A 26337-nucleotide genomic window follows, 5' to 3' on the forward strand; every position below is an offset into this window, starting at 1 on the left:
AGGGGAACTAGAGTCAGGGCCATTGTGTCAGTCTGAATCAGGGCTCAGCACATCAATTCTGCTGCTTGGAATTAAGTTGGAGTTGAAAACATACATCTCTCTTTACATCTCAGTGCCTGAGTCACTTCTCATTACCAGGTCTTAGAGCAGTTTCCTAAGACACAGGTGGCACTGATCAATTTTCTTGTACTTGGACTATCTGTCTTACAAGCACAATACATGGTACTAAACTACAGGTCAGCAGTTGGAAATGAACATTTACCTTAAATACAGTCCTAACATGAACACACCTATGTCTTCATATTTGTTGGCATACTATTTTTACTATATTCAAGAATAGATTAATGAGGGAGTTATTACTTTTCAGTGCAAACTAGATGCAAAGCAGCTTGTAATGAATGTTGAATGTGTTCTTATTACTCAACACCTTAGGACATCACACACACTAGATAGTGCTGTGTCACTGAGCCATAATCCCAGCACTTTTACTTCTTATTTTGAAACTGGGACTCCCCAGATAGCCTAGGATTTTGATGAAGTCACTTGTAGCCCATCCAGGCCTTAAATTGGTGATCCTCCTCTCTCGCTCCAGAAGAGATATGATTCCCAGCCTGCACCACAATCTATAGCTGTTTACAATCAATCTTAAGAAGACAGCTATGGGGTAGTGATTGGTATATCTAGAGGAAAAAAACCATGAAAACATTAGAAAACAGCAAGATTAGACAGTAAGTGTGAGAATAAATATTATGCCTAACAGTTGACTATGGAACCTATAGCTCCACCAGCATATTGTGTTGCTTATTCATTTGCATAAGATGAAAAAGAAGACAAAATATGTTAGAAAATGAAGTAAGACTGTAGGAGAAAAGGCATTCTCTATTTTCAGAGTGGTATAATACTGCCTTATTATCAGTGGTATCATAGCTGCCTTATTTATAATAGCCAGAAGGTGGAAAGAACCCAGATGTCTTTCAACAAAGGAATGGATACAGAAATTGTGGTATATATATACAATGGAGTACTATTCAGCTATTAAAAACAATGAATTTATGAAATTCTTAGGCAAATGGATGGAACTAGAAATTGTCATCCTAACTGAGGCAACCCAGTCACAAAAGAACACACATGGTATGCACTCACTAATAAGTGGATGTTAACTCAAAGGCTCAAAAGCTCAAAAAAAAAAGTTACAATTCACCCAGCACAGGAAGCTCAAGAAGGAGAACTTAAGTGAGGGTGCTTTGGTTCCTCTGAGAAAGGGAACAAAATACTCACAGGAGCAATAAGGGAGACAGTGTGGAGCAGAGACAGAAGCAAAGGCCACCCAGAGGCTGCCCTACCTGGGGATTCACCTTTTAAATAGTCAATAAACCCCAACACTACTATGGACAACAAGAAGTGTACACCAAAAGGAGCATGCCATGGTTGTCGCCGGAGGGACCCTGCGAGAACCTTAGAAATACAGAGGCAGATGCTAGCAACCAACTATTGGACTGGGCATGGGGTCCCCAATGGAGGAGCTGGAGGATGGTCTATAGGAGCTGAAGGGGTTTACAGCCCCATGGGAAGAACAACGATTTCGGCCATCCAGAAGCCCCAAGACTCCCAGGGACTGAGCCATCAACCAAGGGGCATGCATGGTTCCAGCCAAAAATGTAGCAGAGGAAGGCCTTTCTGGGCATCAGTGGGAGGAATGGTCCTTGGTCAGGTAAAGGCTCAACAGAGGCCCCAAGGAAGTTAAACTGAGGTGGGGGAGGTGGGAGTGTGTCAGGTGGAGGGGCATTTTCATGGAGACAGATATAGGGAGGAGAGGGAGGGATTGGGCATCTTAGGGGAGGGGGAAGGTCTGGAAAGGTTTTACCAATGCCAATGTAAATGAAGACGATATTCAATAAAAAAAATTTAAATAAAAGTTTCAATGGTGCTGAAGACACCATGTATTTCACACAGAACACAGAAGCCTCAGAAGTAGAAATATCCAGAGTTCTTCCTTCCTGAAACTAGATTTCATGGCACTAAAAGGCAACATGCAAGCTTCCAAAGCAAGAAAGCAACCAATATTCCCATCCATCTGTAAGACCTTCCAACCACAATGACAATTACAGCAGGATAAGCCTGACGGTGCAGTAGAGGCACACGTTGTCTTACATTGGTGGTGACAAGAGCTCTCTAATTGAACTTAAAACTTTCTCAACAAAAATAAATATGTGCCTGGTGTGGGAAACCTAGCCAACTACATGATGATAGTGAAATCTTGGATATCGAAAAAGAGCCTACAACCCCAATTTACTAAGATAGCATAATTCCTAGATTACGTTTTCATACCCACAGGCAAGTATAGACTTCATTCTTCATCAAGGAAGTTTCTGTATGCAACAGAAAGAGAATGCTTCAAAAAATTGCATCCAATCAAAATACTGAGTTGTGGAGCCAAGTCCCAAAGAATACATCTAAAATACAGCTCCCACACCTAAGGATCAGGGATTATTTCAAAAGAGGGCTGGAAAGATGGTTAAGCCAGAGGAACAAGAAATTTGGTGTGATATTCTGTCTCCGAGAAATATTAAAAGTTACACCTAGAACGCCTCACCAAAATAACTGCCCAAACATGAGTAAACAATAGATATTCTAATAGGGATGAAAGAAAGACCAGAAGGCCTTAAGCATACACAAAGAACTATAAGTAACTAAGGAATGGTGAGAGAGAAAGTAAAGAGTTTTCCCTTGGAAAAAAAGAAAATCAATTTGTCATCCAATATTGAATAGTCAGCTCTGAAAACATACATACATATACTACTTACATATTTAGGGATTTTAACATACATATACTCATATGAGAGAGACAGACTCTAAGGAATGATGAAATTGTTCTGAATCCTGATTATAGTTCTCTTTACATGAACTGCATAGACCACTGTACCATTAATTAATTCATCAACATGTTTTAAATTTAATAGTAATACTGAAGAGAGAAAATTACCCAGACTTAAATAATCTAAATGCAGTGACTTACTGTTCTGTCCCCTCCTATGGAAACTTATTCACATTTCTTTGATTTTCATAGCTTCAGTTTTCTCTCTTTATCAAAGAGATAAATTATTTATCTGCCTAGAATCACATTGTAAAGAATGGATACCAAATTCTATGAGGCATTCAGCTGAACACAGCTTCCTTTTCTTAAAACCCAGATCCTCCCAATTACCATGTGATATCGACCAACAAGCAATTTCCTCCAGAAGCTGGAGTCAACAGAACCTTTCTTCAAGGTTCCTGTTTGGTGATACAACTGTTTTTATTAGAAATATCTTGGAATAACTTGAGCTAAGAATTTGTCAACACTATACATGACACGTTTCAATAGAGGCAGAGAGAGAGAGGGCTAACTCCTTTATTTCTCTTCAGGTATGTATGATTCCACAGCAACATGTTTTTAAACAATTAATCTCTGTTTTCACATATTCCCTGTTCTTTCAACCCTACATCCGACTTCATCTTTATCCATAAGATATAGGACAGCCACTTACCTGAATCCTCTAAGCCACATCATCTGAGCAGATTATGCTGTTGCATAAAATTGGACATCCCTATTCATAGTTCAACTAAATATATATATTAGTTGAACTATGGGATCTCCTGAATAACTCTATAAACCAGAGGCAGACTTTCTTATAACTTCATAGGTATTGTTTCATTTTATTTAAACAATATATCATATGAATATACATATGATATATTATATATTAACATTATATATTATATTGCATATATATTATATATTATTCATATTATATATTCATATATATGTTAAACTAAGTATATACATATACATACACACACATATACTATTATATATATATATATATAATAGTATAGCTGAGGCAAGAAACACCATTAACTGGGGATCTCCTACATAACTCTATAAACCAGACACAGACTTTCTTATAACTTTATAGGTATTGTTTCATTTTCTTTAAACAATATATCATATGAATATACATATTCATACCATATATTATATATTAATATTATATATTATATTACATATATATTATATGTTATTCATATTATATATTCATATATATGTTCAACTAAGTATATACATATACATACACACACACATACATATACTATGATATATATATCATAGTATAGCTGAGACAAGAAACAACATTAACTGGGGATCTCCTACATAAACCAGACACAGACTTTCTTATAACTTCATAGGTATTGTTTCATTTTGTTTAAACAAAGTCAACAAAGTGCTCAATTTTATTCTTAATATATATAGAAAAACAGATTTAAATTTACATTATAGCTTGGAATGGCAACTTAGAATTATACTCAGGCAAGAGTATAGGCATGAATTTAAGGCCAAAATAGAAACTTTGGCTTAGACTGATTACACAGAAAAACTCTGCCACATGCCCCAAAATAAAGTAAGTAAACAAATGTAACCTGTTACTTTCCCAAGGGATAGAAATGCACCTTGCTTTGCTGGATATAGTGAATACTCACATATTCCTCGCACTTAGTGCCTAAAGTGAAACTTCTGCCTATGGCTATTGTGTGGATCAAGTAAAACTCAGGAACTCTAACAATAAAATGTAGAAAACACTGGAAGTTGCTGTCCAGGACCAGGATTCTTCAATACTACTGAACAATACTGATAGATTTGAAATCAGTTTGAAATTATATTTTATAATATGCCTTAGAGTAATATTTAAAATCAATATTTACAGAAACCTCAGCAAACACTAGACACTGTGGCTCAAAATTATCATAAATAAGTATCATAACCATTAGAGATATCTCCCATGATTTTCACATTGAGTGAAGCCATTGAACCTCTGTGTTCATGACAACTATTTTGTATCCTTATTCCTAGAAAATAATCCCTCCCAAGCAACCTTCACTGACTTTTGACAAAAAGTCTATATATGTAGTCTACACTGCTGTATAAATGTTTACATGTAGCTACTGAAATGAGATATTGGCTATGCATTCCTTGAAATTTATTCTGGGAGTATGAAAAGCTTTGTTTGATCATTGCCCAAATGCATTTTTCATTATTCTTCAAGCTGGTTTCCTTGGATAGTTATTGATGAGATTTATGTTCACAGAATTTCAGCTGACATGCAAACAAAGAGAACGAGATTGCATAGCTTCAAGCAGGATCATCCATAATAATTGACCTTGTACTATGAATTGCAAGTGTTTGAGCAACTGAATTGAAGACTCAACTAGCAGAAAGTGTTCATGAGAGCTGAACTGGCTTTGTGAGCATGCACAGATGCAGACTCAGAAGAAAGCATGTGGCTCAACATTAACTAGTTTTATAGCCATGAAAGTCATCTGGAAAATTTCATTTACATCAGCAGATTACAATTATAATTTAGATAATAAACTGATCGATCAATCGCCAGAAGAAGAAAAAAACACATTAAATTCTCTTCTCAAAATGTCGGTTTCCAACAACTTCAAACATATTTGTGGAACTAAAACTAATAAAAGCAAATTGTGATGGCACAGTAGCCAAAATTAATGGTATCAGTATCAGTGTTGTTGACAGACAATAGTAAACCTGGTTATTCTGTTATTCAGCAATCGCAATGGCTTCCAAACAGAAAGATTTTATGAAAAGTGGCAGCAGTACTATTCTGTGTAGCTATATGACTCTAGATTTGAAGACAATGGAGTGCTACATTTTATAAACTTCCCCAGAAACACTCCAGAGAACATTTGAAATTCAATTCATATTACCATTTTTGAAGAAAAGAAAACTGTCTCTTTCACAGCTCCAGTTATAGTCCTTGCAAAATGCCTGTGAAGCAAGTAGGAACAACATATACTTGAATGAATAGATGATTATGACTTCTTGAAAATTACAGATACCAGAACTTACTATATAGAAATTTCAGATTTGAAGATAAATGCTGTGTTTACTGTACAGAGAATGAACTGGGGAAATAGTAGTTTCAGATCAATCTTGTATTTTGTTTCCATTGTTGTGTAACTGGTTTGCTAGGAGTATTAGCTACAAAGGTGAACCATTTCCCTATGTGCACTAAAAAAGCATGTGTACAACCAAATGGTGATTTTATCACATATAATTAATTTTAAAGTGCAGGTTCTATGGCACTGAGTCAATGCATTAAATTAAGTCATGGATATTACATTATTAAGGGAAACCTTATTTGGTAAAGCTAATGAATTCTAAATTTCAATAGCTTTGAGTGCAGGTGTTCCCAGATGGCAGAAAGATGGTTTTCCTCTATGTATTATTCAGCCATCTGCTTCTTCAGACTTCCTCTGGGCTCTTTCTGTCTCTGTACTCAGTTGGAGGATATGGAAATAATGCAGGATACAGGCACTATAAACCATCCTAACCTTAAAGTAATAAGCTTCAGTTTTGCTCACAGGGCCCAGAAAAAGCTAGTAAAAAAATTTGACCCAACTGGCATAAAACCTTTAAATTGTACTCTCTGTCTGGAAAACTATGAAAATTCAGGATATGCTCAAAACTGGCTTGGCCACAGGTGTCCACAGAAGGTCAACCTACTTGGCAGAAATGGTAGGAGGGACTTCACGGAAGCAGTGATAGAAAGGATGGTGCTTCAGTTATAACCAGGCCTTATCCAGGAAGATAAGCTACAAAAAGGCATGAATAAAGTGATGTGTACAATAACTTGCAGATTAGGGACAGCAGGTATTAAACATGAGGGCAAGTGTGGTCCTTCTCATTTCTGCAATGATTCTATGGCAGTGATGGAGAAGGAAGTTAGCAGGACCAATAGGGGAGAAGATGAAGAACTGCTGTGGTAATCCTCTATTCCTTCCCCTGTTCTGTAGTTCCCTCTGTACTCTCATTGACTGGGTCCAGGCCCTCACAAACTATTGTTCTCATTCTTGCTCATTCATGAGGATAATCTCCCTGCTAGACAGGGCCACTAAAGGGAAATCTTTCCTATTGAACGACTGACCTTTTAATTCTCCCAATTGACTGTGTAGATAAAGCCTGGTCATGTGTCTCAGCCAATTGGCCTCTATTTAGAAAAGCAGAGCATGGTTCTCTCACTGACACAGACATAACTTGAGTGTTCCAAGGACATGGGCAAGGGCTGTTCAAACAGCGTCTGCTAATTAACTGCCTTTTGAAATGAGGCAGTTTGAGGTATTGTGTCCCCGTATTGTATTTCCTCATCGATACCCTTCAGCCAAGAGACTACAATCCCCAGCGACAGCAATATGTTCATTTATTTTTAATATTCCATGACCTACTCAGGGTTATGGCCTCATTAAAAAACGATTGATGTCTCTGACATAAGCCTGTGAAGTGCCCTTCTTGTGTGCATTTAAACATGATGAAGGTAAAAAAAAAAATGAAAGAGTTGCCCTAGATCTTACAAACACTGTAACAAAAACTGACAGGAGTAATTGTTTGCTACTTTGGGGACATACAAAAATAGATAACCAATCAAACGAGGTCAGTAAATTTTGCTTCTATATATGGATATAACATAAGTCATTTTTAAAGTTTTAAATTGCTAATGTTACTGGGGCAAAATCTGGCTCCTTTATTAATTTCACTTCATTAATTTTCCCCAGAATAAGAAAATAGGAAAAATGTAGAGATGTAGAGTCTTTTTAACTTTATTTATGTAAATCCCACAAATGGTGCCCCTTTAAATATTTCTATAAATACTGTTCCCTGGGAAAATTCATGAATAATGTGTTAAGTCAGTATGGTCCAGTCTTATTACAAACACTGACAGCTGTCAAGAAATGTCAACTGAAATAGTCAACTGAAAATTGAAAATACACAGACAAAGGTACTGCTTTAGGCAAACATGATTTTATGTTCAATGATTATTAATAATTAATATTTATAATGAGTTTCTCTGGCAGCACAGCTTTGTCCTATGGAATCTGTTGATTGATAGGGAAAATGATGCATTATGCTAAGCAAGATTTGTCTAATAAAGCCTTAAGTGATGAACTGATTAAATGTTGGGAAACAAGATCTCAATGTTTGGTGAATATATTAACCTTAGGGGCAACTGAATTATCTCCTTATCTTTCAAAGATTCCCTTAAGGTTTAGAAAGCTATGATGAACAAACCAATTGCCCTGACTTTGAAACAGAAAGCTTAAAAGCTAAAACAATATATGATCCACTTATCTTGCACAACTGGAAAGAAAGGCAGTGCATGGTCCTCTGCTAGAAGCAAGGGAGGAAACATTCCTGAGAACTTACGCATATGTAAGTATAGGTTAGAATCCCAGACATACTAGGTCTCCAACACCAGAGTGGTTTGACCTTTACAAACTTTGTTCTTATAGTGTGTATCAGATATGTTTGCATAAGTATGTGTGACATGGTCTTTGTGTAGAAGTCAGAGGCCAACTTTGCGGAGCTAGTTCTCTCCTTCCAACTTTACATGAGTTCCTGGGATCAAACTAAGGCCCCTAAAGTTGTGTGACAAAGGTTTTTATTGGCTGAATAATCTCAGATCTCAGTGGTATACTCTTTTCCAACCTTTTTTTTTCACTTTTTTTATTAGATATATTCTTTATTTACATTTCAAATGTTATCCCCTTTCCCGGTCCCCTCCCCCCCCCAAAAAAAACCCTAACTTATCCTCCTCTCCCTGCTCACCAATCCACCTATTCCCTCTTCCCTGTCCTGGCATTTCCCTATACTGGGGCATCTAGCCTTCTTAGGACCAAGGGCCTCTCCTCCCTTTGATGTCCAACAAGGCCATTCTCTGCTGCATATGCATCTGGAGCCATGGGTAACTCCATGTGTACTCTTTAGTTGGAGGTCTAGTCCCTGGGAGCTCTGGGGGTACTGGGTGGTTCATATTGTTGTTCCTTCTATGGTACTGCAAACCCCTTCAGTTACTTGGGTCCTTTCTCTAGCTCCTCCAATGGAGACCTTGTGCTCAGTTCACTGGTTTGCTGAGAGTGTTCTCCTCTGTATTTGGGAGGCACTGGCAGAGCCTCCCAGGTGACAGCTAAATCAGGCTCCTGTCAGCAAGCACTTGTTGGCATCCACAATAGTGTCTGGGTTTGGTAACTGTATATGTGAAGGATCCCTAGGTGGGGCAGTCTCTGGATGGATCCTTAGGTGGAGCAGTCTGGCAGACTCTTTCCCTCAGTCTCTCCTCCAAAATTTGTCTCTGTATCTCCTCCTGTGAGTATTTAGTTCCCCCTTCTAAGAAGCTCTTCTTGAGCTTCATTTGATCTGTGACTTGTATCTTGGGTATTCCAAGATTCTGGGATAATACACTATTATCAGTGAGTGCATACCATGTGTGTTCTTTTGTGATTGGGTTACCTCATTCAGAATGGTATTTTATAGTTCCATCCATTTGCCTAAGAATTTCATGAATTCATCATTTATTTAAATTTATTGATATATTTATTTACATTTCAAATGATTTCCCCTTTTCTGGACCCCCACTCCCCAAAAGTCCCATCAGTCCCCTTCCCTCCCTCTGTTTTCCCACCCAACCCTTCCCACTTCCCTGTTCTGATTTTGCTCTATACTGCCTCACTGAGTTTTTCCAGAACAAGGGGCCACTCCTCCGTTCTTCGTGTACTAAGTAGTATTTCATTGTGTAAATATACCACATTTTCTGCATCTATTCTTCTGTTGAGGGACATCTGAGTTCTTTCCAGCTTCTGACCATTATAAATATGGCTGCTATGAACATAGTGGAGCATGTGTCCTTATTACATGCTGGAAAATACTCTAGGTATATGCCCAGGAGTAGTATAGCAGTGTCCTCCAGTAGTGTTATGCCCAATTTTCTGAGGAGCCACCAAACTGATTTCCAGAGTGGTTGTACCAGTGTGCAATCCTACCAGAAGTGGACGAGTGTTCCTCTTTCTCCATATCCTCGCCAGCACCTGCTATCTCCTGAGTTTTTGATCTTAGCCATTCTGACTGTTGTGAAGTAAAATCTCAGTGTCAATCTTTTCCAATCTTATGGAGGTAAGAAAAATACAGCATTGTATAAGGATTGAAAAGAATAGTCAATTCAAATGACTGAAATGATGTGGAATTAATTGTGTTTTTAAAAATATTAGCCCTATATTATATTGCTAAGAGACATGTGAAATATTCTAGATGTATTTTATTTAAATTGGGCCTCTATGAAAATAAGTTATCTAGATAGAATGGAAAAATAATATTCTAGGCAAGAGTAAAAATGCAAGAGCCCAACGTCATAGAAGACAGAGCCTAAATGAATAGTTTCATTTCCTCCAGTAATATATTACACTACAACTTTAAAATGAGAAAGTGACAGTATTTTGTATATTATCTAAATAATTTAAAAAAACTTTTGAGTCCAGAATATTCTGTGTTACAGTTGAACATGCTGACAACAGCGGAATTGCCAGATTTATAAGCGACATGCAAGAATCAGATACATTTAATCTTTCTTCAAATCCTATGATATGCCAACTCACCAAAATCTGAGTAGTACTAATTAATTTTATATTAAATGCTAGAAGTTATAACAGTAAAAATATAAAATTTCTACCAAAAAATACTCAAGATAATAGATTGAATTCCTTGGCTGTCTTATTTAGAACTGAACAATAAGGTAGAAATATCCATGTATTGAAATAAAATCGAGAAGAGTAAAGTGAGAAATTTAAAGCTTTGAGGCCAGATGGGAAATGGTAAATTTAAGAATCAATTTGATCCATCTGGGCTGCTACAGCAAAACCACCATGGCTGGGTCACTTTCATACCACAGAATATCAGCCTTTTTACTTCACATGGCTGGAAAGTTCACAATGAAGGAGTTGGCAACTTTGTTGTCTAGTGAGCACTCTCATCTTAGTTTATCAATGGAACCTGGTTGCTGTGTCCTCACATATGAAAAAGATCAGGGAAGCTGTATAGGGGTTTTCTCAACAAGAGTGTTAACTCCATTCTACGTAGTTCTGGACTCATAACCAACTCACCTCTCAAAAACATTCAGTTCCCAACAGCACCATACCCAGACTCAGCAGTTTTCACCCGTGATTTTAGGAGAACCATAAATATTTTGTAGAATGAATTAAACCAGATTTTACTAGATTCTAAACCATCTTTCTCTAACTGCAATCAACACTCTCAAAAACCTGTCTTTAATTAGAAGTGATTGAATCTAGAGACATTTCAGATCCCTTGAGCTCTTTTTGTAGTACATAATATATCTGTAAATTTTCATCCAAATCTTTATAAAGAAGAATCTTATTTTTCATTCTAACCTCCAAAACAGAGTTGTAAGTGCAAGCTGTGAGGTTAACTAGAGAAGGATTTGGGTCAAAGGATGCTGGGATGTTGAAGAAATTGAGGAAACTTGAGCAGATATAGCAGAATTTATTTATCAATAGGCACCTGCTGACACACACAGCAGACACACACTATAGACCAGCCAACAAGCCTACATACAAACACACACAAGCAGGCTGACAAAGGTGAAGAGAAGAACTGAGGCCTCTGACTGAAGGCCATATTTATACAAAACCAGCACAAAAGTGGAATTCTGCAGGAACTAGTTAGCTAAGAGGGCATCACTGTTTGTTGTGTGTTCCCTGGACATCCAGCGTGAGCCGTTTTGTGCTGATTGATAGCCGTTCAGATATCAGTGGTCAGCCATGTTTTAGATGATTCATATAAGATATTCTTAGAGCACCATGTTGTTTAGACATAAACTGGACCTTATAACCTTCTGTTTCCACTACATGCCAACAGATAATATGAGCCAGAAGCATCCAGATTAAACTGTTCCAGCTTTATTGAATGAAATATGGACATGATCACTCCAAGGTATGATTGAAGAGGACACAGAGAGAGAGGTGTATTTATTGTACATATGAGGGAGAGGAGAGAGAGAGAGAGAGAGAGAGAGAGAGAGAGAGAGAGAGAGAGAGAGAGAGAGAGAGAGAGAGGAGAGGAGAGGAGAGGAGAGGAGAGGAGAGGAGAGGAGAGGAGAGGAGAGGAGAGGAGAGGAGAGGAGAGGAGAGGAGAGGAGAGGAGAGGAGAGGAGAGGAGAGGAGAAGAGAAGAGAAGAGAAGAGAAGAGAAGAGAAGAGAAGAGAAGAGAAGAGAAGAGAAGAGAAGAGAAGAGAAGAGAAGAGAAGAGAAGAGAAATAACAAGAAAAAAGTTAAGGACACAAAGAGAGAGGGGGAGAACAAGAGAAAGCTAAGGACACAGAGAGAGAGAAAAAGAGAGAGAGAGAGAAGAGAGAAACAAGAGAAAACCTAAGGACACACACACACACACACACACACACACACACACAGAGAGAGAGAGAGAGAGAGAGAGAGAGAGAGAGAGAGAGAGAGAGAGAGAACCAAGAGAGTACTCACTTATATAAGGATGAGAAGAGAAGCTGGAGGAAGGGAAGTAAACTCCTTGGGCTGAAAAGGTTTAGGGTAAGGGACATGGAAGGAAGAACTGAAGGTTTCTAACAGATATTACAATGCTGACAAAGTCTAGAAGCTTTACTATGCTGATAGACACCATCTTTAGTCATTTGTCCTGAGTTTCTTAGGGAACCTGACAATTGCAGCTTTCGTATATTCAAATGCTCACTTTCCCATCTCACACAAGACCAGTAGGTAAGAAAGTGCTTCTGAGAGACAATTTTGCCCCTCAATGAATTAGGAAAGTGGGCAAAATAAAGAATCCACAATCATATGTCAAAAATTGCAAACTTATTACTGAGTTCAGATTTATCAGCAACATCATAAGTATACTTGAAAATAAGACAAAAAGTAAAGAGTGATGATATTCTAGGAAATACCACAAGTGCCACCTGAAGAAGCTGGTCCTCAACAAAGAATTACAGTAGAAAATATATGCATTTACCGCAGGGCATACTGGAAGCAGCAGTGCCTTTCTTTCCTTTACATCTCTTTACTTCTGGCCTGAATCCACAGGCCCTACTCATTCTGGAGGAGATCTGGCTCTTCAGTTAATCTTACTAGGAAATAACATTACGGATCGGAACAGTGGTACAGGTCTCTTAGTTGATTCTAGAGCCAGTCAGGTTGATGTCTAAGATTACCCATTACATAATGTACCCCAGTGTCATAGTTTGAATATGCTTGGCCCGAGAGTAGCATTATTGAGAAATGTGGCCTTGTTGGAGAAACAGTGCCTCTGGATAGGCAGGCTGTTCCTTGTGCTTAGGCTCTTCCCACTACAGAGAAGCCCTTCTACTTTTGACTGCCTTTGGATCAAGATATAGAATTCTTGCCTCCTCCAGCAGCATGTCTGCCTAGGCACTGCCATGCTTCCTGCCATGATGATAGTAGACTAAATCTCTGAAACTGTAAGACAGCCCTCAATTAAATATTGTCCTTTATAAAATTTTCCTTGGTCATGGTGTCCATTCAAAGCAATAAAACCCTCTCTAAGATACTCAGAAAGTGAAGGACTATGCCAAGTATGTTCCCACCTATTCTTTCTGTCACCCTCTAGCTCCTTACATTTGATGCATACGAGGAAATTTAGCACTCAAACACATCACTTCTCTTTCTTATCACCCTTGAACACTTGAAGCTTGGTTGAGAACTAATGTCTGCAAAGAAAATACTCGGGTGTATTATAAAACAAGACAGGAGGGGTGCAAAACAGATAACAAGCCTTTGAGCTTTAGATGTCCCAAGCAGATGAAGGAATCATCAATGGCCCAGCTGAGAGTTCAGACCTCCAAAAGTCCTCTGCCAATTCCCAGGCAGCTTCGCAGGGAGCCAGCCTGTTCTCATCAGCATGCTCCATAAATTTTGCACTAGGATGCAAACTGCTGGCTTAAAGCTGACACTGATTGAGAAACCTCGCCCCAGGCCAACTGCTCTGAGGAGAGAAGCTGGGTTTTCAGAAGCAAACACCAGGGTCTGTTGTTCAGCAGATTTGTTAGCATTTAGAGATCACAGGAGAGACATAGCACTAATACCCTGAGGGGAAATACTGCACAGCTGGATTTTTTTTTTAACCGAATTTTTAAATTCGGTTTTGTTTTGTTTTGTTTTGAGATTTTTTTTTAACTTTGGTCAAAGAAAATAAATGAAAACAAAATGAACAAACAAACAAAAACACAAAAACAGTAAAATTCAGTTAGCTAGTTAGCTTTTACTGGTAGTTACAAAGGTCTAGTGATCTTGTACACTGGTTTATTTGTTGGTGTTGGTTTTCTCTTTTGTATTGAATTGTATTGTTTTGTTTTGTTTTTGCTTTAGTCTGCTTTGTTACCTCCCAGTGAACTTTCTTCTATCTACCATCAAGCAATAGATGGTGACCTAGGCTACAGAAGCCTGATTTTCTCTCATTAGAGTGTAGCCACGGGCTCTTTAAACTAATAAAGCTGAAGAGAAATCACAGATAAAGCAAGATAGAATATTCAGGTGCAGATGACAGGAGAACGCCTCAGGAGGTTTATGTTAATAATTATACTGCTGGAGTTAGGAAGGAGACCTCTGAAGGAAGGCATTTTATGATGTATTTACAGCCTTTGCAAAATGTTCTGCATAGTAATGCCAATTTTGAAGTTTTCCATCCCTCCCCCATAAACAGAGACCAGTTTTCCCCAGGATATTATTCAAAACACACACACAAAAAGCAAACACTTTCTCTCATTTTTACAACAGGAAGACAATGAAATAACATGTGCACCATTAGCCTGCTGGAAACCCTAGAGGGCGTGATTTCCGACCCAGAAGGTAATTTCCCTTGATCTGTGAGGAATAGACTTCTAATTTATCCCTCTCTGACTTGTTTCACAATTCTGTACTTTCCCAATTCCAAGATTATTTTTCTTTATATATAATCTCTGTTGGTTTGTTTCTGGTTCTGGTTCTGTTTTTATCACGCCCTGAGCTATGTTTCAGGAGGTTGTCAGTTGCCCCACTGTGTGTATGAGTATAGAAATATATGTGTATGAATATTATGTACTATTATCTATATGTGTGTTTGCATACACACACTTATGTTATAAATAAGAAATGACAAATTCAAGAGACTAATGAAAACAAGGCACTGCTGCATAAACAGTTTCTGGAATAATGGCCTCTGGTGTATTCATTTATATAAGACAAAGCAGTGCTTCTTAAAGTCTTCCTTCCCATTATGAGAAATCCTGGCCCTATTCTCATGGGGGCTTGCATCCCTCAAAAGGCCTCATCTCATTGGCCAAGGACACAAAGCCACATCCAATGAAAAAAAAATAGAGCTTTAGACTACCCTGACATTTTCCTAACCTGGACTCAGTCCCATAGCAGACAATCTGTAATTCTTGGACTCTCAGAGTCCTGGGACAAACAGGAGCCCATTACAGGTTTAAAAAAGAGAGACCCATTGCCTCCTGTAACTCTGACAAACTTTATGCACACCTCATACTAATAACAGACCATAGCAATTTTTCTCACACATATATATCTATATGTGTGTCCATATATAAAACTACAAGCTGTGTGTTGTGTGTGTGTGTTGTGTGTGCAATGTATGTGTCTGTTGTATGTGTGTGTGTACACACACATGCATATATTACCTACCTTTTCTCTGTATTATGGTCTCTACATAGGTTGATTAAATTCACCTGAGATCAACAATATAATTACAAAATTTCTTCTGTTTCCTTAGGATTATCCCCCAAAACAATGCAATATAACAAGTATTTCCATAGCATTTCCAGTGGGGGTGGGTATAAGAAGCATTCCAGAGGCGATTTAAAGTACAAAAGAACATATGTAGATGTTAAATGTAAAAAGGCAGCATTTTATATGACAGACCGATACATGCAGATTGTGGTTTCTCTGGCGGTTCTGGAATCAACCCCTCCTACACACTTAAGGTACAGTGTAGTTAATTCTTATTTTTATTTACTTAAGGTATAATTTGTTTTGTCACAATCTTGGGTAAGAGATACTGGCTGGCAATAATGCAAAAATGAATAAAACAAGGTTTTGGTTTTAGTCAAATTACACCAGAAGAAGACATACATGAATCCATAATTGTAGAAGTATTTCAACATTAAATTTGAGTCTATCACAGGTGGTAAGAACCTGTCATTGAACACTGCCATTTTCTATTGAATGTATGTGGACCTTCCTTAAGTTACTTAAGTTTCAGAATTCAATTTCTTCATGAATGAAAATGGAGACAGTAACATCTGTCAAAAGTATTTCAAAGCAGGAAAAAAAAAAGAAACCTGTGAAGTGCCTGAAAGTACAGTGTTTTGCAGACACAAATGTAGAAATCAAGAGCTTCATGCTACCTTGAGATTTTGTCTGTAAAAGAAATATAAATTTTACATTTTGACAAGGGAAGCAGGTAGGCTAACTACAGTTCTTCTCTTCTTCCTCCAAATCCAATTCCCTAGTCTCATCTCCAGCTGGAACAGACCATCTGCTGTTACCCCCTTTACAACCCAGTCCACCTCTCCAGTGGATCACACAGATCTTCCCCTCCAAACTTCCTTTTCCTAATTCATTTGTTTATTCTACTTCAGCAGACATTCCCTGGGAAGCCATGTGGCACTTCTTCCAGGGAAGCTGGTAGGCCAACTGTAGCTGTTCACTCCAAGATCCAACACTGGATAACTGCAGATGTTCACTCCTAAAACTAACACCCAAGTCTTATTCCCAGCTCTGCTGCAGATCATCTGCTGCTGCTTCTCTTCCTCAAACTAGTCCCCAGTCCCCAACTCCAGCAGGCTTGCACTAAAAACTCTTCAGCATCTCAAGCTCTGTAGAAAACACCTACTGTACTCTCTCTCCCCTTTTGCTCTGACCATCCTATCGAATTGATCATGTTGACCTCGTCTTCCAGACTTCATTTCCCTGATTCATCCCAATATCCCAGCCTCCAGCACCAGCAGACATTCCCCGGGAACCATTAGACCACTCCAGCCAGGAAAACAGGTAACCTAACCATAAATCTTTACAGCTTTCTCCACTCCTTCAAATCCATCCACAGTCTCTACCTTTTTCCAGTAGCAGACTCTCTGGTGTAGCTGCGCCCCTCTCCAGCACATCACACAGATCATCTCCAACCTTTTTCCTCACTCGCCTTCTTATCCAAGCCCTCAACAGCAGCCTGCTTTGCATCCCCTCCTCTATAGCAGACTGTCTGCTGTGGCATTTCCTCATTCTCTGCTACCATTCCCACGAGAAGAAAAAGATTATGTGGAACACTTTGCTTTTTTCCCCCCTTCCAAGACTATTGCTTTTCCTAAATGTCAGCTCCTAACACTAAGAAACATTTTACATGGAATCCCCAGTGGCCACACCTACCAGGATCTCAGAAGAACTTCCTCTCAGGTAACACAAAGCCACAATACTCTCCTGGGAACCAGAGAGGAAAATAGAAAACCAAGAAACAGAACACACACCCAACGAAAACAAGACAGATACCACCACCTAGAATTACAATCTTCTCAAACCTGGATGCTAAGAACACAACTTAAAAACCTGATCAACAACAGTCATGACAAAACTTCTCCATGAGAGTCCAGCAATACTCCCAGAGTAGGCCCTGAATATTTCAGCATAGCTTAGGTGCCAACAACTTTAAAACAGTCTTTATGAAAATGATGAATGCTGTTAAAAATGAGTAAATACCTTAAAGAAATCAATGAAAACACTAAAAATCAATAAAATGAAATAATAAAAGAGTTCAAGACCTGGAAGGCAAAGAAAACCCAAACAGAAAGAATTCTGAAAGTGAGAAATTGAGGAACTTGGGTAGGAGCTGTAGAGATGAGGTTCACAAACAGAATATAAGAGGAGAAAAATCATTCTGAAGACAAAATAGAAAACAGGTACTTTGTTCAAAAAAATACTAAATCTAAATACATCCTGATAGAAAACATCTAGGATATCTGGGACACAATGAGACCAAATTTGCAAACAATAGAAATAGAGATAGAAGAAGAATCCAGTTCAAAGGAACAGAAAATATATTCAGCAAAATCTTAGGAGAAAAACTTCTCTAACCTAAAGAAGATGCCAATAAAGATATAAAAGGCATATAGAATATCAAATAGATTAGGCCAGAAAAGAAAGTCCCCTCACCACATAATAGTCAAAACATCAAATATACAGAACAAAGAAAATATTAAAAGCTTCATAGGAAAAAAGACCAAGTAAAATATAAAGGCAGACCTATTGGAATTATACCTAATATCTCAATGGAGACTCTAAAAGCCAAAGGGGTCTACTCAGATGGTTTACAAAGTATAATAGACCAAAACCACAAGCCCAAAATACTATAACCAGCAAAGTTTTTAAACACAGGAAATGGAAAAAATAAAACATTTCATGATAAAACTAAATTCAAGCAACAATTTATCTATAAACCCAGTCTAACAGATAGTGCTAGAAGTAAAACTCAATCAGAAAGCATTTAACCACACCCAAGAAAACAATAAAAAATAATCCCAAACCAAGACATCAGAACAGGGGAAATACACACACACACACACACACCACCACCACCACCACCACCACCACCACCACCACCAAAACAATAACAATAGCAAAATAAGAGAAATGAACAAAAAATAAAAAACACTACTTCTTGATATCTTCCTATATCAGTGATGTCAATACCCCAATTAAAAAAAACACAAACTAAGAGAATAGAGGCAAATGCAGAATCCTTCTGCTGCATCTAAGAAACACACCTTAACATCAAAAATAGACTAGACATCACCCCAAAGCGAAGGATGGTAAGAGATATTCCAAGCCAAAGATAAAAGTAAAAAGCTAATGTGGCTGCTTCAATATCCAACAAGTATAGTTTAAACCAATAATTTGAAGAAATTTTGAAGGACAATACACGTTCAACAAAGAAAAATCATCCAAGACATTGCAGTTATTAAAATCTATGAACTAAATGCAGGAACACCCAAATTCATAAAGAAAAAGAAGAAAAAATCCCTACATATTAAAGTACATATTCATGTCACTCACTGAGAGTTGGGAGACTTCAATACTCTTACCAATGGACAGGTCATCTAGAAAAAAAATGAAACAGAAAATTCTGGAGTTTCCTGAAGTTATAAACCAATGGACCCCCACTGATGTTTACAGAATATTTCACCCAAACTTAAAAGAATGTACTTTTTTCTCAGCACCTCATAGAAATTATTCCAAAGTAGACCACATATACAATGCAATGCAAGTCTGAATAGATACATGGAAATTTAATAATTCCCAGTATCCTATCAGGCCACCATGGACTACAGCTGTTTTTGTTGTCAACAACAACAACAACAAAAAGAAAGAAAGAAAGGAAGGAAGGAAGGAAGGAAGGAAGGAAGGAAGGAAGGAAGGAAGGAAGAAAGAAAGACAGAAAGAAAGAAAGACAGAAAGAAAGACAGACAGAAAGAAAGAACACAAACACATGAAAACTGAAAAACTCTTTTAAATGACAAATTGGTCAAGACAGAAAGTAGCATTAAATGTAAATAAATATCCAACATATACAAACTTATAGAAAACTCATTTCACTTACCTTTGTAATAATTCAACATAAGGATGCTTATTAGTCAGACTATCAACCTAATGTGAGCTCTTTAGAGAAAATGTTCAGACACTACAGAATAAGAAAGGATTTTTATCTACATATTATCCTGAAAGACAGTTTACATCCAGAATATATAAAGAACTCAAAAAGCAGATATCAAGAAAACAAATGATAAAAAAAAATGGTCAAAATAAAGAATTATCAAAAGAAGAACCTCAAATGTCTAAGAATCACTTAATTGTTCAACATCTTTAGTCATTAGGGAAATGCAAATCATAATTACTTTTTGCATCCATCAGCATCACTAAGATCAATAAAACAATTGACCACTCAGGCAGGTGAGGATGTGGAGCAAAGCTAACATGCATCCATTGTTTGTAGAAGTGCAAACTTCTACAGTCACTATGGAAACCATGTTCACTGCTGCTTTCTTCATAATAGCCAGAAATCAAAATCAGCCTAGAAGTCCCTCAACAGAAAAATGGATAAAGAAAACGTGGTATATTTATACAATGGAGTATTTATTACTCATCTGCAAAAAAAAGAAATTATTAAATTTGCAAGTAAATGGAACTAGAAAAACTATTCTCAGAGAGCCAACCTAGACCTAGAAAGATAAATATGGTATTATATACTTACATGCAAACATTATTTGTTAAATTTATGATCACCAAGCTATAATTTATAATAGCACAGAGAATAAATATAGAGTAAGGAACTCAGAGTGACAAATAGATCATTTTTGGAGTAAGAAATAGAACAGGTACTTAGGGATGGGTAAGAGGTAGGGATTTGAAGAGGAGGATTAAGTAGAGAGGACCACAGAAAAAGGGATGAAGGATGAAATTCAGAAAAAGACACCTAAAATTAAGTGTCATTAAAGGAACAATATGTAAACCAACTACACTAGAAGCTCCCTAAAATATATACATATATGCAGGCAATTTAAATAAAATTGGCCACCTCTCATCACTAGATGAAGCTTCCAATACCAGTATTGGATTACATCTTATCGAATTGTTGGCCCAAGATGGCCCTTGGGATTCCCCACAGAACCCAGGCTATTGCCAAAGCTATAGGTTGTTTTCTACATTGCTAAACACAATAGCTCAGTGCATGTAGGGAATTTGAACTGTTGCCTGCATAGAGCCTTTGTCGCTATATGCTAGCCATCTTTGGTACATGAAGATATTCTATATTCTACCATAGGAGAAATGTAAATACCAACCCAGCAAAAAAATCCCTTTGATCTACAATGGTTTCCTACCTGTAATGTATGCTAAGACCATGGTGGTCATTTGTGTAAGTACCCAGTTGCTATCTGATTTGATTTAAGTTCTACTCTACAAATTGGAACCCACGCTCAACAGACACTGGAACTAAATAGCCCAGAGACCTAAGAAAAAACAAATTACTATTGTTCTTTTTTTTTAAAGCAATAAATAACTCCTAATAAATTCTACTATCCTCATAGATTAGTGCCTTGTTCAGCTATCATCAGAGAAAATCACTCCTCTAGTAAATGGGAACAAATGCAGAGACCCACAGCCAGACATTATTTGGAGAGTGAGAGATCCTGAACCACAAAGCCCTAAACAGAATGTCTCCATCAATTCTCTTTATACAGGTTCAGGAACCCCTGAGAGAGAAAGTGTAAAGAATGTAAAAGTCATAGGGAATAGAGGACACCAACAATGCAAGGTGCTCTAATCAACACAATGGACACACATATTAAGTCCCAGAGACTGAGGCAGCATGCACAGGGCCTGCATGGGTCTGCACCAGGTGGGACCCTCCATTGAAAGGAGAGGTGAACATATCCCCTCATCCCTAACCCAGAAGCAATTTCCAATTGATAACCAATGGCAAAAGAAACTTTAGTTTGCTCCTAGGAAGTCTCACTAGGGAAACAAACTATTAGGTTGCAAGCCCAGCAATAGATGGCCAATAGAATATAAACTCAATGTTATGTTTGGAGATTCCTTGTCTCATCATGTTGTGCCAGGACTCTTCTTCAAAAAAACAAAACAAAACAAAACAAAAACAAAAACAAAAAATATTTACCTTTTATTTTTTATAATTTCTATTCTTTCTTTTTACCCTATAAGTCCTTGAATAGACAGAATTCACAGTTTAATGTTTTTACGGGATATCTGAGTATGTAAATGAGTGGGACTCTGTTTCTTGTACCTTCTTTTAGGTTCTTTTTCTCTTGTTTGTTTTGTCAAATTCTGATGACATAGTTTTTGTTTTGTCATATTATTTATAATATAATATATGAACTATATATTATATTTTATTCCCATAAAAGCCTGTTTGTTTCTAACGAGAGACAGAAATGTAGTAGATTTGAATGGAAGGAGAGATGATGAGAAGCTGGGAGGAGAGAAGAGATAAAAAATCTATTTTAATAAAATGAAAATTATAAAGATAAATTTTAATCCACCATGGATTTAAAACTCATGTAATATTAAAATGTATTTGGTGTGTGTGGGGGGTATGTGTGTGCGTTTAATGCATGCTTTATGATTCAAGCAGGGCGATCAAATAAATATAGTATATAATAAATTTCTTGATACTAAGCACTGGAGTACTATAGTAAATATATGTTAGAAACATGAGATTAATTGGGCCAGAGAAATTGAGGATAAATTCAGCTAAGACTACTAAACAGAGGTAGAAGGTGAGAGGAAATCTACTCAGGAAACTTAGGCAGGAATGTAATATGTAGAAAGCCATAAGGAGATGTTTAGACATGTAAATAGACATGAACAGAGATGTTAAAGAGTTATGTGCTTCAAGTGTAGGTTCATGTTGGATGACTGAAGAAAGCTAAAAGCAAAAATCAATTGGGAGAAGATTATGAAAGGATTTTTATCCCATATTAAAACTTTAGTATCCAAAACTGAGAAATAATTAGAAGTCTTTCAGAACATTAATGAGATTAATGACTGTGTGTTAGAAATAATAACATAGAACTTAATGGTTGTGTGGAAAATGGAAAAGAGTAGCAAGGTTGGAGCCATGTAGATCAGTTCTCAGAAAATGTGTCCATAGGTTATATTTATATTTCAAGTATGTATAGTTTTAAATCTATATTTATCTCATAAGATAATATTTAAAAATATTAAAATTAGTTAGCTAGAGGTAATTCTCATTAAAGGCATTTCTGAAGCATTGAGCTGGACACTGTCTTGAGGTCATTTGACATAAGAAAAAATTGGAATAATTTTTCAGCTTTTTCTCTGTGGGTCATTTGTTTGCTTGTTTTCTTATTTTGTTGTTGTTTAAGATAAGGTCTCACTAAGCAGCTCTGGCTTATCTAATACTCTCTATGATTCCAGAGTGGCCTCAAACTCATAATCCTCCTGCTTCAGTCTCTAAATTCTGGAGTCAAGGGTGCATACCACCATGACCTAATCTTATTACCTTTGGTCTGTAGTGTCTCCACTTAGGGGCCACCATACCTGTGCTAAGCTTCACCTAGTGACCTGCTTTTGTCATTGGAATGTAGACACAAGGGCAGTATCCTTGTTACAGCTGAAACCATAATGCCCTTCCCTCATTAGGTCTTATAATCAGATACTCTATGGATTCACCATGGCGAACAACTCCTCACAGTGGATTCTGTTGGTCTAGGTGAAATGAGGATGCACATACATTCTCAGTCTAGAGAGAAACCCAGTTCAGTCCAAATCAAACTTTATGATTTAACCTGCAGACCAACGAATAAGGAAAATAAGTTCTATTGTAGTCATGTATGAAAAATAAAATTTAATTGCACACCATTTCATTGGTGATAATGACATTACCACAATGAAATGAAATGGAAAGTCATTTAACTACCTGTTTATCACTTGTTTCCAGGGCCGAAATATCTTCCTCACTTATAACCTTTCAGCTTCCACCGTATTACTCAAGTAATTCTTTTCCCCCTTTCCTTTGTTTTCTGAAGCATGTGAAGTTTCTATTATCTGTTGACCATTGAACACAGTGCATTTATAGTTCTGCTGAGATATTTTTAATCTTAATTATCTTCCCAGGTAAGTTGACAGAAAAATGAAAACACATGTTGGAGCAATAATTGTTATATAAAGGAAAGGACCATTTTATTAAAGATTTAGCAATTAGTGAATTAATTAATTAATGGTGGGTTACATTTCATACTTAGATACGGTAAATTTCCTTCTTCCAATTAATCATCTTCAAGCCATGCTTCATTGATGAGAAACAACGGGAATGAATTCCAGAACAGGAGAAATATAAATACTTCAAATGTTGTTAAATGACTTGAAAAGAAACACAAGTAAAGAACAAAAAATGATAATCTGGTTAAGGCAAAGGATGATGAGAATCTTAGCAAAGACAAATGAAAAGTATATATGAACTACAAAGAAGACATCTGACACATTTGACAGTTACTGGCAGAATCAGACTTTGAGTGAATATTCTCTTTACAAACCAGGAATGATATTTTCACTAGAGTCTATAGCAATCTTTCAGAGAACAAACACCAGAAAGAAAAGGAAAAAGCCTTCCAAATGGAGAAGAATATTTGTTATGCTTCTCCAAGGGAGAAAACGTTAAATGCAGAGCAGAAAATGGCACACATTAGGTCATCATTTTTCAAGCTTCTCAAAACATCTTAGCATGTTAAATTGCTAACACTGTGTTATCATCTAACTGTGTTACATTTAATTATGTTAAATGTCCCATTCAAAAAATTTGATCATACATTAGTTTGTGTGCAAAATATCCAATTAAAAGCAATTGTAATAGATACTTTTCAATTATGGTGACAAAAAAAACAAAAAACAAACAAACAAACAAACAAACAAACAAAAAAACCAATGACTAGTCAACTTACAGAAGATTTATTGAGTGTACAGTTCCAGAGGGCTGGGATTTGTCATGACGAGGAACAAAGGGAGCAGGCAGCAGACATTGAGGGACCACAGCTGGAACCTCAAAGGAAATTGAGTGATCTAGAAGTGTTACAAGTCTACTCTCAAAGCCTGCCTCCAGTGACACGCTTCTTCCAACAATGCCACAACTCCTGATCCTCTCCAAATAGCATCTGCAAATGGGCACCAAGCCTTCAAATTGAAGACCAAGGGAGATATTTCTAATTCAAACATAATGATTGTACCAGAGTAGTTGAAGTTATCCAGGAATGGAATATGTCTGTATATTTCAAAACTGTGAAGTATCTCTGTGATTAAGATCAAATATTTTTTAATTAGGAATTAAACTTAGAACTACACTGTTGCTGGACTAGTACTTTTGATTTCTATTTGTTTAAATCACCGTTCTTTTAGTTTATTTTCCTTCTCTTTTATGCTTCAAATATTTCTAAGATCAGCCTAATATTTATTGAAAAAAAAGTATGTTTCCTAAGCTTTTTTCTTTGGCATATAAGTACTTTCTTGAGATTTTTATGTGATTGGGTTTTTGGGAGGTGAGGAAAATACTGAACTATGTATATGAGTCTACCTTTTTCTTTCCCACTAAAATATAGAGAATCTGAAAATCATCTTCAGGGCCTCCATCTTGTATTTTGACTAATTATCTATTGGATAATATCAAAATCCATTTAACCAGCCAATGAATTTAAAAATATATTCTCTCAGCATAGATTAATCCAAAAGATTCTTATTAATTTGGGTTTCCCTTGGCTTAGCTCAGATGAAGGGACAAAGGATGGGATACTAGATCATTAAAGAAGTGATTTAGTTGACAGAGGTGAGACAGGGAACATGGAAATGACTGAGGAAGGGATCCAATTGATAAGAACAAGGAATGAGTGCTGGAAGAACAAAACAGAGAAAGAAAAAATACTCACAGAATTTTTATGTGCTAGGTGTTACTGTGAAAAATGAAGTTTAAGATAGGGCAAAATTCTGTTGAAGTACATAAATTGCCTGTTGGAATTTACCCTCTGGACAGGGGGATGGTGGAGCTCTGCCCTCAGGGAATGGTGTGATCATTGTCATCTTAAATCAGAACAGTTACAATAACTCATATGTGACAGTCACAAAATTGGACCCAAAAAGATTTCCTTATGGAAAAAGAATAGAACTTAGGTAAGAGTATATGGGCACATTTCAAAGGCCCTGCTTTATACACAAGGCATCAAAAACAGTTAGCAGCTGTTGAAGAAGGTGTGATAGGGACCTGTTCTGTGCTAGTATAGCTGAATCTTTGGTCATGTTGTTGCCCATAAGTTACCCGTAATCTTATAACATGCCATTTTCCACTTTGGCTTTAAGTCACCATAGTTAAACTCATTGATTCAGCAAGAAATAGTGGGTAGAACTGTTGCTTTGGTTGCTCACTGATATTCTTTGAGAGGTAAATAGATATTTGTTCACATCTCCCCAGGACACTTCCCACAAAAGATGAGAAGTACATCTTTATCTAGCTTCCTTTCTACTGTTAGTGGAGAATGTTGCCCCAGGAACATTTACTTTTCTGTACTTCTCTGAACTTCTCTGAAAATACACATTATGCAGCAAGACTATATTAAGTTAGGTGCTTGAGCTTGCTTGCCACCAGATTGCAGCAAATGATGAGTACAGCTGCATCTGAAAATCAGTGTCGTTGGCAAAAGAAGCTGGGTTGGCTAAAAGCCTTTTAACTATTCTTATCTCTAGTCTTGATTTCTTGACTCTTTGCATGATGTCCAGATAATGATTCTTCCATTTCCATCCATTAATGAGACACAAATTCCCTAAGTACATTTTGTCCACCAGACATTTTCTATGTGTTTGTAAATTACACCTCTTATGCATAGTCAGAAA

This window comes from Apodemus sylvaticus, chromosome 11 (genome assembly GCF_947179515.1).
Source record: "Apodemus sylvaticus chromosome 11, mApoSyl1.1, whole genome shotgun sequence".
Taxonomy (NCBI): Eukaryota; Metazoa; Chordata; class Mammalia; order Rodentia; family Muridae; genus Apodemus; species Apodemus sylvaticus.